Here is a 20,034-nt window from a genome sequence, read left to right as displayed (position 1 = left end):
ACTGTAGAGTTGCCAGTGTGCATCTGTGCTGGATGGCTAAAGAAATGAGACCAACATCCAAAGGTGATGGCAAAGACTATAGTTCTTCCAAAAGGGAAAACTTCCTTCTTTCCTTTTTTATTCCATCCAGGCTACGACCCTGTAGATTGGTGTCATCCATATCTAGGGTAAATCTTGTTCCCTCAGTTTTCTGGCCTGCACATCAATCATCCACAGACACACCCAGGACAGTGCTTTACTAATCTGCTAGGCATTTCTTAATCCATTCAAGGTGACATCATAATTAACAATCACAGAGGATTTTAGAATAGAAGTAGAATCCAGATGGAAGGAGGTTTCACATGGAGGGTATGAACTTAATTTTCCCACTCTGTGACTTAATACATGACTTTGGACAAGCTAATCAATTCACAGCACCTCTTTTTTTAAAAAAATGCTAAATGGGTATAACTGCCTCATTGAGTAGTTGTGAGGATAGAATGTTAGAAATCCTAACATAGTGCTTGGTGCTCTACAGAGTTCTAACCATACACACTAATTATTATTCCTATTTTTATTATGTCATGGTAGAAAGTTGTATTCAAACTGAAAATGTTGGTGTGGGAAATAATAAGGTGAGGGAAGCAGCATGTAACAGGGAGCTGGGGTACAGAAAAGGTTGGGACTGGGAACCAGTTGGTCCTATGTGTTTGTTTCAGCGCTTCTTATTATGAGCAATAAGGTGCCACCTGGGTGTTCTCCCATACCATGCATCTTTTTTAAAGTCCTTACATTAAGATTTATACCATGATATTAATAGTATTATAAAGTAAATATTTGATTATGAGTATTTTTTACATTTTTACATTTAAGATATTTTCTAATTATTCACAATTATTTTTTATTTAAGTATTTCCAGAAATAAATTAACTTGCAACAAAACCAATTTGAAAACTGGAAATTGTTCAATAAATTATTCTTTTCTTTTAGTACATGTTTGTAGTACCTTTCTCTTTTTTTTTAATTCACTTTCTTCTTCCCTCCCCCCTCCGTCCCTCCTCCAATTCCCTTAACCCATTTTGCATTCTTGTTGACATTATTAATCTTACCTCATGGCATATAATGTTTCTATTAATGCAAGTAATTAGGTTTCTGTACATGGCATCCTTATAATAAATTATTCTTATCATTGACATTAGTTGACATTGATGAACAGCCTAGATGAACTAGCAAACCCTTGCCTCTGCTGTCTGTCCCAAATGACCAGCAACCTACAGGGAGCCAATGAGAATGACCAAGTGGTTTCTCCATAAAGGTTACATTCCTGTAGGGGCAGGAATGTCAGAATTCCAGAGCCTCCTAGTTACCCAGGGAGGCAAAGGGCAAAGGAGATGGCTAGAGCTTTGTTCCCAGCCTGGTGGACCTCAATTCTTTCCCCATCAATTTTCATATTATGTCCTATCACAGAATGACTTTGACTATTGGGTAATTATTTGAATTGGGTTTAAATAAAATGCTATTTATTTATTTAAGGCAAGTTTTTAAGGCATAGTTTAAAGTTTCTAGGTTCTTCATGCTACACTACATATAAAATGCAATAAATATTTGTTGATGTGATACATTATGCAAAATAAAGTGGATGTTATAGCTACAAGGCAGCACTGTACATACAGTTGTGTTCCTATTTCATAACAGGTACAAATGTGCTATACAGAACAAGGGGCAAATTACAGCACTAATGACTTTCGCATTTAAATGTTTATAGATTAACTTATACCTTACTTTGTGCAAAACATAGTAGAAAATTAACTCTTTGATTAATTTCATCAAACTAATTAGAAGAATGTAGCTTTTAATTTTATGTGTGTAGACACCACCCTGCAGTGAAATTTCAGCACATAATATAAATTGAAATGTTCATATCCTTGTACTTCAGCTCTAATTTGGTCTAATCTGTCAAAGGCCTCCAGTACTCTGAATAATTGAATTTAAGTAACTAATATTCAATTAACATTAACAGCTTTTGAGACATTATTTCAGAAAAAAAATGGGTTTTTTTTTTTAAATACAGATATAAAGAGAAAAAAAGAGTCCAGCCATTCTTTACTCTAAGCTCTTGGATGATCTCCCTACAGAATTTAGCACAGTAAAAAGCTACCTTTTATTGAGCACTTCCCATAGGTATAAGCAAAGTACTTTCCACACTTTCCCTCATTTAATCTTCCCAGTGAGCCTTCACTGGTAAAGCAACCATGGCTCAGAAGGGTTAAATGACCCACCCAAGGTCACAGTTTATAGGTGGCTGAGCCAAGATTTAAGCCTTGAGCTGTTGAACTCTGATGCCCTGGCTCAAGGCAATCCACTCTGACTTCCACTCCATGAGTCATCCTAGGAGACAAATCACACACAACCTGCAAGTAAATCAGGCCATCTGGAGGGATGTCTTTCAAGTTACCTTGGGGGTGACTTTGAAGGGGATATTTTGTTCCCAGCCCCCTCCCCCCGGCTCTCTCTCTCCTTTCTGGCCATCATGAGATGAGTGGCTTTTCCTCAGCCATTTGCTCTCTGCCATGATGTCCTGGGGAAAGGAGTTGTATGTCTTTCGCTGTTGTTTATGCCAAGTAAATAAAAACAGTATCTTAGAAAAGAAGACTAGATGATTATAGAAAGCCCTTGTTCTATGTCAATTATTGTCTAAATATAACATGTGTTTATTTTTTTTAATTCTTTTATTGGTACATTGTAGGTATACAACACAATTACACTTCTCATTGGGAATTGTACCTTTACATAATGCATCTTGGTTCTTATTTTTTCCCCATTCCTAGCCCTCCCTTAACCCCCTCCACCCTTCCCTATTTACAAAGACTTTATTTCCATTTTTTCCATTTCTCAGCATTTTTCCTTTCCCTTCTTTCCTTTCCCCTGCCCCTCCCAATACCCCTACCCCTTTGAACCTTTTCTTCCTATTTTACATTATCGATTATTCATTCTAATCATTGGTACATTGAGGCGATTCGCTTAAGTGAAATAAATAGGACACACATGTATAAATACTGAATAGTTTCTCTGGTGTGAGAAACTGAAAGTGTAAATAAGGACTAAATGTATAATAGGTAATGTGAAATAGGAAGAAAAGGGGCAAAGGGGAAGGAAGTGGGAGGGCTAGGGGAAAGGATAGAAGGGAATGGGATTAATACAAAAAAATGGAAAAGTAGGAACAAAATCTTTGTAAATAGGGAGGAATGGAGGGGTTGAAGGGAGGGCTGGGCAAGGGTGAAAAATAAGAACCAAGAGAGACTATGTAAAGGTGCAAATTTCCAATGATGAATGGCATTATATTGTTACCTAAAATGTACCAATGATTAGAATGAATAATCGATAACATGTTTATTTTTAATCCTTATATTCCTACATGTTGGATATCACTATTGTCAACCCTAATTTATAAATAGTAACTTGAAACAGAAAAACTAAGTAAATTGTCTAAGGTGACTTGGCTGTCAAGTAGAAGACTTGAGCTTCAAGTGCAAACAGGCTGGACTAGCTCCAGGATCTTAATCAGAACTCAGCACCACCTTTCACCGAGACTAACCTGTCATGTTTGTATTTCCCCTTTTGTAAAGCAGTGGCATGTCAGCTTTTTGTTGCTATGACAAAATACCTGAGAAAGACAATTTAAAAGGAGGAGAAGATTCATTTTAGTTCATAGATTCAGAAATTTCTGTCCATGGTAACTTAGCTCCATCTCTTTAGGTGTCTGTCTCTGGCAAAACAGAGCATCATGGCAGAGAGCAAATGGCTGAGAAAAGCTTCTCACTTCATGGTGATCAGGAAGCAGAGAGAGGCTGGGGACAAACTATCCCCTTCAAAGACATACCCACAGTGACTTAGCTCCTCCAATGAGAACCCAGCTCCTAAAGGGTACTTCACCTTCCAATTGCCACTACTGGCTGGCAATCAAGCCTTTATAATATGGTTTTGAGGGGCATTTTAGTTCCAAATGATAACAAAGTGTCAAGCTTTTGAAGTCGCTTTACTATTTGAGACTTGAAAATAACACACTTCTTTGCAAAGTATTTGGGAAGGTAGTAGTAAATGACTTGATTCAAGAAATAGTTCATCTTTGTACATCCATGTACTTTATATCTAAAAAATCTGGACTTATATTTCTTTTGCAAGAGATAAAGAAAAAGAAAAAAGAAAATATCATGATGAGAAATATGTTATGACCATATAAAATGTCTTTTAAAATATATAGAGACTATAAGAATTTTCTTTCAATCAGATAATCTCTAAATGGCCACAGAAATATTAACAAGTATCAAACAATATATATGAGTTGCTGAGAATTAATATTTAGATTGGTGTCCATACACAATCTCAGGGAAAGGCAATTTTAGAAGATAAAACAAAGAGTGTAGTTCGCATAGCACTCAGTTGCTGTGAGCCATCTCTAGGGCCAGATTTACACAAGTTAATCAATTGATTAATTCAATAATTTGACCACTAATCCTAACCTTTTTTAAATATAATCTCATAACCTTTGGTCCCATAGAAATGGAACTCATACAAATCTGTTAATCTGCTGCACATTAGCTACCTGGGGCAAAAAAAAAAAAAAAAAAGAAAATCCCTCAATGTTCCAATGCAGAAGAGAGGGGCTGGAGGCTGGAAGAGAGGCCATTAACTGGATGCCCCTTCTCCTCTGATTTAATTGTACTGCAATGAATTGACTAACAAGACCCAAATGAGAAAACCCATCCAATTATTAAGAATTGGGTGCATCCATTGCCCTTCATTCACCATTGGCTTAATTCACTTTAGAAAGCAATGCAGATCCAAGCAATTCAAATACTGAAGCACTCTTCTCCCTTAGAGAGAAATGGTCTTGTCACAGGGTTGCGATAATCCTGCAGAATGAGAAAGGGTGCACAGTACAAAAAAAATGAGATCCTAGTAACAAAAAAGGAAGCCTAAGATAATCCAAAGAAATAGCAGAGTTCCATTATATCCTATGCACAATTGCAGAAATAAAAATAATTACCATTTACTGAGTACCTACATGTGTTAGGCATTTGCTAAGCATTAGGGGCCATATTATACATTGGATCAGATGTAGTATTAATAGTAAAACCTAGGGTCATGTTCTGTCACCTCTTCCTATGGGAACTTTTTGATATTTACTTCTCATGTTTATAAAAAGGAATTAATGTCCACCTGAGTGAGAAATATAAAAATCAAGCAGAAAAAGGTACATGTCACAGAGATTGTTGTAAAGACTCCTGGTTTTCAACTATATGCTTTCCCAAACTACATTTCAGTGAAGTGTTAGCATGTAAGGAAATGGTAGTCAGGTTTTCATTAACCATCCTTAGGAGAAAACACTGGAGTTGTGTTGGTCAGCTTTCCTATTGGTAGGACAAAATACTTGACACCTACAATTTAAAGGAAGAGAGGTTTAATTTGGGTCACAGTTTGGGGGGACTCAGTCTATGGTTGTCTGTTTCCAACATAGAAGCAGTATGGTAGGGTAAAGCTGATAACCTCATAGCAGCCAGGAGCAAGAGTGAAGGGAGGAAGCAGGGAGGGAGACACACCTCCCAAAGGCACGGCCCCCCAGTGACACATCTCTTCCAACTAGGCCCCACCTTCTAACATCACAATTAGCTACAAACTTATCAGTCCACCAATGAGAAACAACTCCATGATCCAATCACCTTCCACAAAAGCCCACCTCCAAACACATGAGAATGGGGGGGCGGGGGGGGGGGCAGGTAGTGCATTTCAGATCTAAACTGTAACACGAGCACACTTTGTTTCTTCTTGGTCCTTTTCTCCTGCAACCTAGAACACAAGGGCTCCACCTTGGAAGGTAAAGTTGTGGCTACACCTGGTCAAGCAAAAACAGAAAAAACCTGGGTCCCTGACACTGAAGAGAGGGATATTCCTGAACCATCTCCCCAGACCCCTTCAGAAAGAGAAGTAAGCTTCTATCTTTTTTAGTTGACTGATTCACTATTATATTTTGATTTTCTGTAGAACCTATCATTGTTAAAATACCACTCAAGTGTATATTTCATTGGAGTTGCATAGAATAAAAGGAAAAATGACAATCCAACAAACTAGGCCCTTCACGGATATATTTTGATGGTCCACATTTGTAAATGTATACCCTCTCCTCTTTTTCTCTGCTTCACTTTCACATAGTCTGAATTACAGCTCTAAAATGCTATGATTCTGTTATCCTAATGCTGTTCTCCCATAGAATGTGAACTTGGAGGAAGAGTCCAAACAAGGTCTCCAGCCAAGGAGATTTAAGTCACACTGAAATGCCACCCCCAGGCAATGCAGCATTAGCTCCCTGGATCTACCTAGCAGAAGAAAGTTGTAACAGCCTGGAACTGGGCTGGTGAAAAGCTCCAGAAATGGGTTTGCTATTTGGAGATAAAGAATATAAGCCAGACAACAGAATGGTTGAGTTGCCAAAGAACTAAGTCTGACCACACTGAGCACAATCTGTGAAAATGAGAGATGGTGGCTGTACACTGCTGATCTCCATGTGTATCCCCAGCCAGATTCACCCTCTTCTACCTTCTCCTAAGTGTTCTTGAAACCCAGCCCCTACCCTCCCTCACTCTCCAGAGGTTCCAAAGTCTGAATAGCTGGTCTTTTGTCTTTATCATTGTCACTGTCAGTATCAGAGTCATGCACACCAGTCCCAGCTCAACAGTGTGACATTGAACAAATCACTCAATTTATTCAACTATAAAATTAGACAGCTATTTTTTAATTAATTTTATTGGTACATTTTAGGTATACAATACAATGACATTCATCATTGGAGATTTGTACCTTTGCATAATGTATCTTGATTCTTATTTTTGCCCATTCCCCTTCCCTTCAAGCCCTCCACACCTCTCTATTTACAAAGACTTTGTTTCCATTTTTTCATTTTCTCATGTTAATTGCATTCTCTTCTTTCCTTTCCCCTACCCCTCCCATTTCCCCTCCCCCTTTGCACCTTTTCTTTTTATTTCACATTATCTATTATATATTTTGATCCTTATTTACACTTTCAGTTTCTCACACTAGAGAAACTATTCAGTATTTACACGTGTGTCCTATTTAATTCACTTAAGAGTATTGGCTCAATGTGCATCCATTTAGCTATACATGTCCCTAATTTCTCATTCTTTATGGCTGAGTAGTGCCCCATTTTATTGAAACACCATATTTTCTTTAACCTGTCTCCAACTGATGGGCAACTGGACTGTTTCCAAGTTTTAGCTATTAAAAACTGTGCCACCATGAACATGGGTGCACGTATATCACTGTGGTATGATCCTTTAATTCTTTGGGGAAGATGCCCAGCAGGAGAATACCTGGGTCAAATGGGACTTCCAGTCCTAGTTCTTTGAGGTACCTCTATACTGATTTCCATAGTGGTTGCACCAGTCTACACTCCCACCAGCAGTGGAGCAGGGTTCCTTTTTCCCCACAGCTTCACAGGTATTTGTTATTGCTGATTTCATGATAGCAGCCATTCTTTCTGGGGTGAGGTGGAATCTCAGCATTGTTTTCATCTGCATCTCTCAAATGACCAGTGATGTTGAACATTTTTTCATATGTTTATTTGCTCTTCCTACTTCTTTGTCTGAGAAATGTCTGTTCATTTCAGATGGAGGGCTATTTCTTTTCCAGTACTGTGCTATTTTTATCACAGTAGCTTTGTAATATAGTTTCAAGTTGAGGATTGTGATACCCTCTGCCTTGCCTTTGTTGCCTAGAATTGCCTTTGTTATTCTAGGTCTCTTATGGTCCCAAATGAATTTTAGAATTGTTTTCTCTAATTCTGTAAGATATACTGTTGGAATTTTGATCAGGATTACATTAAATTTATATAACAGTATTGAAAGTATGGCCACTTTCATTATATCAGCTCTTCCTACCCAGGAACAAGGGATGTCTTTCCATTTTCTGACATCTTCTTTGAGCTCTTTTTTCAGAATGCTGTAGTTTTCAGAGTAGAGGTCTTTTACTTTCTTCATTAAATTGACTCCTAGGTATTTCATTTTTTTGGATGCTATTATAAAAGGAGTTGTTTCCCCAATTCCTTTCTCAATAAGTCTCTTATTCATGTATAAGAAGGCTATTGATTTTTGGGTGTTGACTTTGTATCCAGCTACTCTATTGAATTTGGTTATTAAATCTAGAAGTCTTTTGGTAGAGTTTTTGGGGTCTTCTACTTAGAGTATCATGTCATCAGCAAATATGACAATTTAACTTCTTCATTTCCTGTCTTTATTCCTTTTATTTCTTCCTCTTGTCTCATTGCTGTGGCTAATATTTCCAGAGCTATCTTGAACAAGAGTGGTGAAGGAGGACATCCTTGGTGATAGTGTACATCCTTGTCTTGTTCCTGATTGCAGCATGAAGGATTTGGGGTTTTGACCATTTAGTATGATATTGGCTGTTGATTTTTCATAGATGGCTTCTATCATATTGAGATAAAGACCATCTATTCCAATTTTCTGTAGGGTTTTTATCGTGAGTGGGCATTGGACTTTTGTGAACACTTTTTCTGCATCTACTGAGATGATCATATGGTTTTTGTCCTTGACTCTGTTAATATAGTGTATTACATTTATTGGTTTGCATATGTTGAACCATCCCTGCATCTCTGGGATGAATCCCACTTGATCAGTGTATATGATCTTCTTGATGATCTTCTGCATTGTTTGCCAGTATCTTATTGAGGATTTTTACATCTATGTTCTATGTTCATTAGGAAGATGGCCTGTAGGGGTTTTTTATTTTTGTTTCTTTGTTTGCGTTCTTCTCTTCTTTTGGAAACAAGGCAATGCTTACTTATATGAATGAATTTGGAAATATTGCTTCCCTTTCAATTTCATTAAAGAGTTTGTGAAATAGTGGCATTAGGTCTTCTCTAAATTTCTTATAGAATTCAGCAGTGAAGCCATCAGGACCTGGGCTTTTCTTTGTTGGTAAGAAAGGATCAATGGAACAGATTAGAAGATGCAGAAACAACTCCAAACATACTCAGCCACCTCATCTTTGACAAAGGAGCCAAACACCCTCACTGGAGGAAAGATAGCCTCTTTAACAAATGGTGCTGGAAAAACTTGGTTTCAATATGTCAAAGATTGAAACTAGACCCATATCTTTCACCATGCAGTAAGCTAAAATTGAAGTGGATCAAAGATCTAAATCTTAAGACAGAAACACTAAATCTGCTATAAGAGAGATTAGGTAGAACTCCTGAAGACATTGATGTAGGAAAAGTCATTATGAACAAAACCTCGGTCACACTGGAACTATCACAAATCAACAACTGAGAGCTCATCTTATTAAAAAGCATCTAAGAGTTGGGTGTGGTGTTGCATGCCTTTAATCCCAGCATTTGGAGATTGAGGCAGGGGTATCACCTTGAGTTTGAGGCCAGCCTGGGCTACATAGTGAGTTCACAGTCAGTTTGAACTGCAAAGGGAGACCCTGCCTCAAAAAGCCAAAAATAAATAAATAAATAATAAATAAAAGCATTTGCACAGCCAGAGAAACCACCAACAGAGTGAAAAGACAACCAACAATGTGGGAAAAAATTTACCAGCTATTCCTCAGACAAAGGACTACTATCTAGACTATATAAAGAACTCAAAAAAAAAAAATAGAACCCCCTCAAATTTAAAGACCCAATCCAAAAATGGGCATCTGAAATGAACAGACATTTCTCAGACAAAGAAGTAGAAATAGAAAATAAACATATGAAAAACTGTTCAACATCACTGGTCATTCGAGAGATGCAAATGAAAACAATGCTGAGATTCCACTTCACTCCAGAAAGAATGGCCGCTATCAAGAAATCAACCAATTACAAATACTGGCAACCAATTACACATGTGGGGAAAAAGGAACCCTTCTCCATTTTTAGTGGGTGTGTAGACTGGTGCAACCACTGTGGAAATCAATACAGAGATACCTCAAAGAACTAGGATTAGAGGTCCCATTTGACCCAACTACTCCCCTTCATTGTATCTTCCCAAAACAATTGAAAGAATCATACCACAGCAATATATGTGCACCCATTTTCATAGCGGCACAGTTTGTAATAGCTAAATCTTGGAAACAGCCCAAATGCCCATCAACTTGTGACTGGATAAAGAAGATGTGGTTTTTTTATCCAATGTAGTACTACTCAACCATAAAGAAAGATAAACTAGAGATATTTATTGCTAAATGATGCACATTGGGGCAATACTTTTTTTTTTTTTTTTTTTTTTTTTTTTGGTGCCAGGGATTGAACTCAGTTCCTTGCACTTGTGAAGCAGGCAGCAGAACCACTGAGCTGAATCCCCGGCCCCAGTGAGGCAATACTCTTAGGTGAAATAAATAGGACACATGTGTATAAGTACAGAATAGTTTTTCTGGTGTGAGAAACTGAAAGGGTAAATGAGGACCAAAGTGTATAATAGATAATGTGAAATAGGAAGAAAATGTTCAAAGGGAAAAGAGGCAGGGGGAAAGGAAAGAAGGGAGAGAAAAAGTGAGAAAAGAAGGAAAAAACAGAAACAAAGCTTTTGTAAATAGGGAGGGGTAGAGGGGTTCAGGGGAGAGAATGGGAAAAGAAAAAATAAGAACCCAATGTAACATGTACAAGGACAAATTTTCAATGATGAATGTGATCATAATGTATACCTCAAATGCACCAATAAACTTAATGAACAAAAATAAATAAATAAATTAGAGGGCTAGAAAATCTCTTGCTAACGTCTCTTCCAAGGCAATAGTCAGGGATCCCACGCCACCGTCTCCAGTGACCCTCGGAACCCAGACAGCAGCCCCACTGAAGAGAAGGAAGCTCACTAGTAGCAGGGACGCCCTTGGCCTCGGGGTCCTGAAATCCTTCTCACTAGAAGTAGGCACCATAAAGATCCTGCATCCTTGTGATTTTTACTTTCAAAAATAATCTTCCACCTCTGCTCACCATAAGTAGCCTACTTCACTTTCACAGGGGCTATTAGACATAAGTGTCCATATGAAAAATTATATCCTGCTTCTCTCATTTTCCTCACCTTTAAGCTACCCCTCTGTCCAAGCCTCAGTGCTCCTTATGTGTCTAGGTCAGGAAAGGAAAATAGACAGTTTTAACTAAAAGGCCTACCGGCTGAACTCCTACCTGACCTCAAGGCTCAACTAAGCTTCACCTCTTCTGGGAGGCCTTGCCTCCTTCTCCCAGGTGCTCTTCTGCTCTACCTGCTGCTTCTCAGACACCCTACATGTGACTCTAATAAGCCAGCATCTTGCAATGTGTCACATATGTATCTCCCACCACACTGAGAGTGCTACAAGGGCAAGAATCAAATCTTAACCACTTCCTGTTTCCCAAGGTTTTAGAAAAGCACCTGACGGGCCTGATGGGCTGGGGATTTAGCTCAGTGGTTCTGCCGCCTGCGCTGCAAGCACAAGGACCTGAGTTCGATCCCTGGTACCAAAAAAAATAAAAGAAAGAAAAAAAAAGAAAAGCACCTGACGTACAACAGGAGCATATAAAATATTTGATAAATATTAATAATTTAAGGTTCTGCTATATAGTTTTAAGCTTCAGGATTACCTTGGAAAGGTAATTTAATGATAACCTTGGGTAGACAGTTACATAGCCTTGTATGTTGTTAACATAGTACTTTCTACTATAATTTGGACTCTCCCTTTTGTTGAGTGCTCAGTGAAGGTGGAGACAAACAGATAAGCAATATTCACACCTCACTGAGCTGGCTGGGTCAGGTTGCAGAATCGTTATCCTGGGAAATGAATGAGGAATTCCTCTTCAGTGAACATTTTTAAATAATCTTTCATACTGGTGACCAAAGCATTGGAACAGGGCAAGAGCAGAGTGGAAGATGCCACCAAAAGAAACTTATAGCTTCAGTAATCCACTGTGGATTTTGTTTTATAGTCCCTGGTGAGCTGACAGAGAGCTCCAATTTCTCAAGTGGCCTGTAGACCTAGAAAACTGCACATTCCTGGGGGCCAAAGAGTGGGAGTTTGGCCAGTTTTGATGACTAAGCCCAAGAGAAGAGAAAAAGAAAATAGTCAGATTTGGTTTTCTCCTTAGTTCCTTTACAAAGGGACAAGAAACTCTTGTTGATATTCAAGAGAAAGTAGGGAATAAGAGGAAAATCGTGAATAGAGAAAGAATTGAATATGGAGAGGAGAGGATAATCAGGAAAGAGCTTCTGGGAGGAAGAAATTAAGCCAGATTGTCCCAGTGGTCCCAACAGAGGAGTCCCAAAAAGAGGGGCACTTGTACCTGGGCCCCCAGCATTGGCCAAAGGATAAAGTTTCTTGACCCCTTGGTTACTCCAAAATGATATTCAAGAAGTATATTTGTAAAGGATTCTCTTTACAAGTTGACACGACTGTAGTTTAGGACATTGTTTTCTTTTGACTTAAAAAAAACTCTTTACCACAACCATGAATCCAAAGAACTTGCAGAACCTCTCACAATCCAGTGTTTGCCTACTTTCTGGGGTCCATACAAGTCATTTTACCCTGCAGTTTCCCTTTTGTTTCAACCTGTATGTTCCTATCTCTTACAATGTTTTATATGTCTGCCAACTGATAGACTTCTAGATGCTCTTCAGGGCTTCAGCTCTTGAAATTTCCCCTCTCTAAAGCCTTCCATGATCTGCACAGGTAGAGATGGTAGAGATAAATGCTCTCTTCAGCACACCAGCCATTGCAGGATTTTCCTGAAGCTGCAGATGTTTGTTCACGTGTCTGTCTTCCCCGCTTGACTATGATTTCCTACAAAGTAGAAATCTTGTATCTTTGTAACCCTGGCACATGCCACTAAGATACCTTAGATTGTCAACAAATACTGATAAACTTATTAATAATTAACCAATAAGTAGCCAACTATCTAACTTAAGGGATGTCTTCCATGGTCTGAGTGGACTTAAAGTTAAGCTAGTCCAAAACATTCTGACCCAGGTTACACACATATTTAATGAAATGTGAGCAAATCTCTTTGACAAATTTTTTTGTAGTTAAGACCAGTGTATAAAAGTTTGAGCATTGTTAAACACATACCTACACGGTGATGCAACAGTAGTTCAAGGGAAATGGATACATATGTTCACACAAACATTTGTATTTGAATATTCACAGCACTTTTATTCTTTTTTGGGGTACCAGGGATCAAACTTGGGTCCTTGCGCTTGAGCAGCAGGCAGCAAAACCACTGAGCTAAATCCCCAGCCCCAACACTTTTATTCTTAACAGTCAAAACCTGCAAAAAACTCAAACATCCACCAACAGTTAAGTGAACAAACAAATTGTGGTATATTTATACAACCTATTATGAATGTTATCCAGGAATAAGAGAGAAAAGACTAGGAATATATGCAACAGTACAGATGAATCACAAAACAACATGTTGACTAAAAGAAGCCAGTCAAAATGTAAATAGCATATTATTTCCTTTAAGTGATGTTGAAAAGAGGCAAAGTTAATCTTAACTCCAGTAGTTGTCTTTGGTTGGAGGATTTGACTAAACTTTTGAGGATAATAAAACTGTTTCACATCTCAGCCTGAATAATGATAACATGGATGCATATATTTGTCAGAAGTCACTGAATTTAAGATCTGTGCATTTTAATATATGTAAATTATTTCAAAGAAAAATTGTGAGGCTTACTGTTTTGTAAGAATTGTCTACTTCAAGAAGTAATGCTCTGAGCATATTTCCTTGGGAGATGGAAAATCTCAGGTATGTTCTCTTCGAGATATCGTCTCATAGGAGAGAATATACACCGTTACACCTAGTATACTGACAGCACAAAATATAAGCCCTTTGAAAAATGACAAACTGTCACTCTATTGAGGAATCAAAGAGGAAAAAGTGTCGTTTGAAAGCCTTCATTAAAATTTCACTTCTGCTTGCCTGTCATAATAGATCTTAAATCAATTCTCTGATTATGAATTGCCTATTATAATATTGCTTATTAATTTTAGCCTCTTTTTTATGAGAGTAGAGAAAAATATTTTAACTCAAGGAGGCAATCAGGGAAATGTGATTGAAAATGATAGTGAACAAAGGCATTTTATGAAGCCAAAGTGATTGGTGTTTAGAGATCTATAAATGAAGAGCTATGCAGCATGAATCTGGTTACTCCCTATGAAAATGCTTTCATTTTTTACAGTTTGTACAAAAACTTCTATTGGCATTAGTGGTCAATAAATTTATCCAAAATTCATCATATATCTGCTTATACAACACAAGTCCATGTTTCTCAGGTTTCTGTTGCTAGACTCTCCTCAGTGAATGTTGCAGAGTCAGAAATCACTCCACCTGTGCACACACATACTGATCTTCCACCCAGTGAGTGGGCTTCAGAGTCACGTTCCAAACTCTCCCACTTCTTAGCCCTGTGGCCTTGAGCAAGTCAACCTGTCTGCTATTCACATTCCTCATTTATAAAAATAAGATAATAATGAAATGTTCCTCAGGATTGTTTGCAGGCTAAATATGATTATGTATTTAGCACAGGATATAGTTCATACTAAGCCAGGTGTGGTGGCTCATGCCTGTAATCCCAGCACTTGGGAGGCTGAGCCAGGAGGGCCACTGTGAATTCAAGACCAGCCTGAGCTACATATTGTGAGTTCAAGGCCAGCCTGAACTACAAAGCAAAACCACGTCTCAAAAAAGAAAAAATAAAGGATATAGCTCATACTATGTTTCATGACACGCTGGAAGAAAAGCAACCATGGAGTGAAATTTCAGGGGTGGGAGAAAACTTAGATATTATCAATTTATAGATGAGGTTACTGATGCTTAGAAAGGGAAACTGACTTTCTAAAATCACATATATTTGATGTCAGAGCTGGTACTATATTCCCTGTCCCCCAAACCCATGCTCTTTCCAATATTCTTGCTCTTTTTCCTGTCTGCCAACTTTTACTGTGCCAGTTACCCGAGAAGAAGACCCTGTGATGAAAAGAGTTAAAAGACCCATACTCTACTCCTAGACTGACACCTCCATCAACTTATTTCTCACCTATAAAATGAAAGAGTTAAAACCACACAATTGCAGGTGGTGGCTACGCGGAGGCAGGTCTCGCAGCACAGTTGTTAGCGGCTCCATTTCCTGGCGGCCTTTTGGTTGTCTGACGCGAGATGGCTCCAGACAAGGAGGCCGCAGACGGTGAGGGAGAGTGCGCGGCTACCCGGGGCTGCCTGTGCTAAGTCCTGAGCAGAGCTCTCGCCGCCTGGGCCTGCGCGCTTCTCCTTTGAAGTCGCTGGGTCTGCCTGGAAGATGAGCTCGGCCTGGGTCACATCTTTCGAGAAGCAGCACCTCTGGATATACCTGCGAGCACACAGCTTCGAGCGGGGCGCGGCCACCATGGCCTGCGGGAAATTGCGTCGCACGCACCTCGGAGTGAACATGTTGGACAAGCTGAACCGTGATGTCTTTCAAATAGTTGCTTTTTTTTTTTTTTCAAACGCTAGACCAGTCGCCACCAAAGAAGTTTCCAAGTTTTGCTGGCCTCCGTTAGACCAAAAAAGGGACACTGAATTCCTGAAACACTGCTGGGAATGGTTATAAAAGATTTCTGCTGAATGTGGAAGCAGCTTTCCTCAAGTTGTTGGCTCACTGTTTCTTTCTCCTGGAGGCCCTAAGTTTATTCATCTGATGTATCATTTTGCAAGATTTGTTGCAATGAAATATATTAAAGACAATTCCAAAAGTGTAAAATAAAAGAAGGTCTCACAACTATACAACATTCTGTTGTTGAAAAGCAAGGAAAATGGCATAAGAAATAGAATTTCTTGGTTTATCTCCCTTCAGTCTATTTAAAGGTTGGACTCCAGCTGTGGATCTTTTACAGCCTATGTGTCCCCTTTCATTTGATCCTATCTCGGAGGAAGTATATACAAGGAGAGTTCTCCTGCTTCACTTCCAGAAATAGCTAAACAACATAACCAAGAAAATGGTTGCCATGGAGACAGTGGTACTCTGGGAGCTATGTGTGATACAGCCAACAGTTCTGCCTCTTTGCTGTTGAAGTCAACTTCATCATCAGAAAGAAGCAGTGTTACACTACCTGAAAAGGATGGATGATGAGACTAATCATGAGAACTCCCAAAGAGAAAGATGAGGTAATTTCTAAGAAAATGCCAGAATTCGAAGGGCAAGACTCTCCATTGTTGGATATTGCAAGCACAGAGCATAGTGCTTCTGGAGGATCTCTGCCAGCCCAGAAAAGTGATCCATTCCAAAAAGAACAAGATCATCTGGCAGAAGAGGTCACTAGGGCAGTCTTATCTGTTTCCCCGTAGGTCTCTGAAGGAAAAGAAGTAAAATTAGTGGAACTAATTGACTCTGTAATTTCTAACCCCTTCTTAACAAGGAAACAGATTCCACGAACTCCAGAAAGCTTGATAACTGAAATTAGGAGCTTATGGAGAAAGGCTATCAAAATGGAAGATATCAGACGTACAGAACCAGTTCACATGGATACTGACCATGGAGAAATATTGCCTGAATCCTTGCCTGTGTTGCACAATCAAAGAGAATTTAACATGGCCAGTTTTTTCTTGGTTTTGACCAGTCTTATTTGCCTGAAGAGAAAATTGTTTTGGACTGTCTGGAGGATGTGCCTCAGAAGATGTGGTGACCATTCATACAGGTAAACCTCCAACAGAAGGTAAGTCAAATTTTTAAATAAGAAAATAATATGTAAGCAAGATTTAGAATGTACAACTTTACCAACCATGCTATCAGAAACCAGCCCAATAGAGGCATTCTCCCCTTCTGTACACAATAGGACTGATGTGATGATGGATAGAAGTAGAGATAAGTATATTAAAACACCAGACCACTCACAAAATTCTTATAATGAAACTTCCATGCATAAAACTGGGTTATAGGATTCTTTTCCAATATTAAGTGGAATTAGTTCTAAGAGTCTTAAGGATATGGATTTTGGCATATTACATGAAACTCTTCCAGAAGAAGTTGGTCACCTAAGTCTTAATAGCGCTAGTAGTTCTGAGGCTAATTTAAAACTGGAATCAAATATCCCTGTGCAGGGTGGCATTTTTCTGGATGATGTTATGGAAGAAAGACAGACTGCTTTAGGATCAGAGTTCAGTTTACAGGCTATTCGCAATAGTTATGAGGCTCTAAAGAAATCTTTTACCAAGACAAGGGAAGAATCTCACCTCTCTAGCCCTGAAACACTTGAAAGACACAAACCAGAACTGAGTCCTATATCCAAAAACATGCAAGCAGATAATATGCTTCACTTTTTGGACACTGATAATTTGCTCATTGACTATGCAAAGGCGTCTTTACGCATGTCCTTTGGTGAAAGAAAACGGTCTCTGTCACCACTAATTAAATTTTCTCCAGTGGAGCAAAAATTGAGGACCACAGTACCATGTACTCTTGGAGAACAATGTAGTCTTGGAGAACTTATAATTTAAAAGAAGAAATCTTGAATAAGAGCCTTGATGGAAAGGAATCTAACTCCACAAGCTGATGCAGTTCCTGGTTAATTTATCTATGATACACTTAAATTGAAGCTGTGTTGCAGAATAGACACTGATTTATAACTTAAATACATGTTGGAAGTATAACACTATCTTTCAAAGATGTATTAAGATCCTAAATACCCTTTAGCCTCTTGTAATTCTTTTAAATAAGGAAAGTATGTTTGGATTTTTTTCTTCATAGAGATATGAAGTTGAAATGTGAAGTCTTTGGAAAGCAAATGTCAAGTTATGGGATGCCATTTTGTTATCTTGAATAATCTTGTAAGCTTTAAGTAAATAACAAAAGTAGTTTAAAAAAACCCACACAACTGCAAAGATTGACCAACAATAATATTCTATGATGCTATCAACAAAGCTAAACCCCACACCATGGTTATAGGAGAAGAGTGGGACAGGAATCACATTATCACCTACAGTCTTCTGCTCTGACCGATCACTCCGTAAAGTGTCTAGTCTTACACTCAGTTCCTTGACATCTCCCTCCAAAGCTTTCACCCTCTATTGGAGCAATGTGAACAGAATGTCATGAGTACATCAAGGAGAGAAATGAGATCTAGCAGGAAACTGTACAGTGTGTCCCTCATGCCTGATGTATCAGAGAACTAAGTGACAGATCACTCAACAGTTCTACAAGAGCACATGGCAGAAATAAGTAATAGAAAAAAATTTAAGAAATAATTTCAATTTTGTCTCCAAGATAATGGGTACCTCCTATTTCTAGACTACTAGGAAATGCTGATTTGTGATAAGAGGTTATGTACACACCAGTTGTATAAGAACTGCAAAGTATGGCAAATATATCCATGCCCTAGGATAAAAGAAAGGTGGAGGTGAGCTCATGCAATGTGATGAGATAAAGGAAGAAATGAATCATCCTCTTCACTGGCTTTCAGATGACATGGGACAGGCCTGGATGAACAGCAGAGCTCTTGAAATAACATACAGGAGGTAGGCAGGGGTGATAGTATAGAAGAAAGGTAAAAAGAACAAAGTGGAATCATGTATGTGCTCCAGGCAGAATTAGGAGAAAAAATGAAGGCCTATTTTGTCCCTCAATTCTTTTTCCTATAAACCCCCCAGAGGCCTAACATCTCCAACAGCAGAGCCTGAGGAGCTGATAGATATGGGTGGAACAACTGGTTGACCAGTTACTCACACATGAACACCAAGTAGACACTGAATAGTCCTACACTTCATGCAGGAAGGGGATCAGGCAAGGGATCCACTTCCAGTGATGAACAGAAGAGAAAGGGACTGAGGATACTTTGCCTGGAAAAATTGCTCTGCAATTTGAGGCAGAGGGAAGCTTCAAATACGTGAAAAGCTCAGACATCATGAAGAAAAGATGTGACTTCTCCATAACTAGAATGAACACAATTCTCATTGCCCCTGGGAGAGAAATTGGTTTAGCTCTGTTGATCCTAAGTACAATTCAGTATTTGCTCCATTAGAAGTGTTTTTATTAAAGTTTCATTAAAATAAGTCAAGATAGGTTTGGTAGACTTTCACTCTTCACTTCAAGCTTCTACCATAACTATCATTTAGCTTTGTGTAAGATACACATGCAGTGAACAGTGATCTAAATGTAACACATGGTTTAAACCTGAACCTGAAAGATGTTTGCCAATTTATTTCTCTTTCCCTGACCCTTTTCAGGGGCAATGTGATCAATACCTCACTTTCCAGAACAAGCACAGTACTTGGTCCTGTAACAAAAGATACTCAGACAAAAGCACTCATGAAAAACACCTATCTCAGGCTGTGAGATATGGTCAACATTGCTCCCTCTACTGGTGACTTGGTGAAGCAGCTAGTCAGACTAGCTAGCGAGGTGTTCAAATACGCAAAGCCACCAGTCCCCCAGTCAACCATAAGCTGGAAATGTAGGAAGTTATATCAGAAAGGAGTGTGGACAGTCTTTCCATACAGTATACCACAGAAGGTAGTCTGAAACCACTTACTGAAGTGATTTTGTCATTTGCAATGTTTTATTACCAATGATCTCTTTTATTTTGTAATAACTCCTTTGGATGATCTGTTGAAAAGTACTTATTAATAAAATACTTTATTTTTGAATTTCTATTTCTCAAAAATATGTGTTGACATTTATCGACCTCAATGAGGCCATAATGGTATCACTGACCACATGAAAACTTCAAGACTAAGCTCTGAAGAAACATCAGCTTCTCTTTCAAAAGCTAATTATTGGTAGTCCCACTGCTCCCAGCCCAGAGGAAGGGGCTTCTGGGCCACCATTCCACTGCTCCCAGTGCAGAGGAGGTGAGCCACACAAGCGCCAATGGCACCTCCCCCCACACCCAACCCCCCTGTCAAAATGAGAGGACACATAAACAAGTCTCAAAACCAGACTTCCAGATCACCTACAGCAACCCCAAAGGGAAATGAGATGGAACCCTCTGATATTCAACCACCTGGACCCACTGAACTGGTAACAAAAGGGAATCTGGAAAAAA

The 20,034-nt window shown here is 38.8% G+C and overlaps 1 pseudogene; it reads left to right on the top strand.

The window, feature by feature from the left end:
• Positions 1–15,404: 15,404 nt before the first annotated feature.
• LOC101696574 (HAUS augmin-like complex subunit 6 pseudogene) lies at positions 15,405–17,821 on the top strand (annotated as a pseudogene).
• Positions 17,822–20,034: the final 2,213 nt, after the last annotated feature.

Source organism: Heterocephalus glaber, unplaced genomic scaffold (genome assembly GCF_053883595.1).
Source record: "Heterocephalus glaber isolate CG9 unplaced genomic scaffold, H.glaber_assembly_v1.0 deba00001569, whole genome shotgun sequence".
Classification (NCBI taxonomy): Eukaryota; Metazoa; Chordata; class Mammalia; order Rodentia; family Bathyergidae; genus Heterocephalus; species Heterocephalus glaber.
Note: the sequence above shows the minus strand (reverse complement) of the source record. Positions and strands in the feature narration are given on the sequence as shown.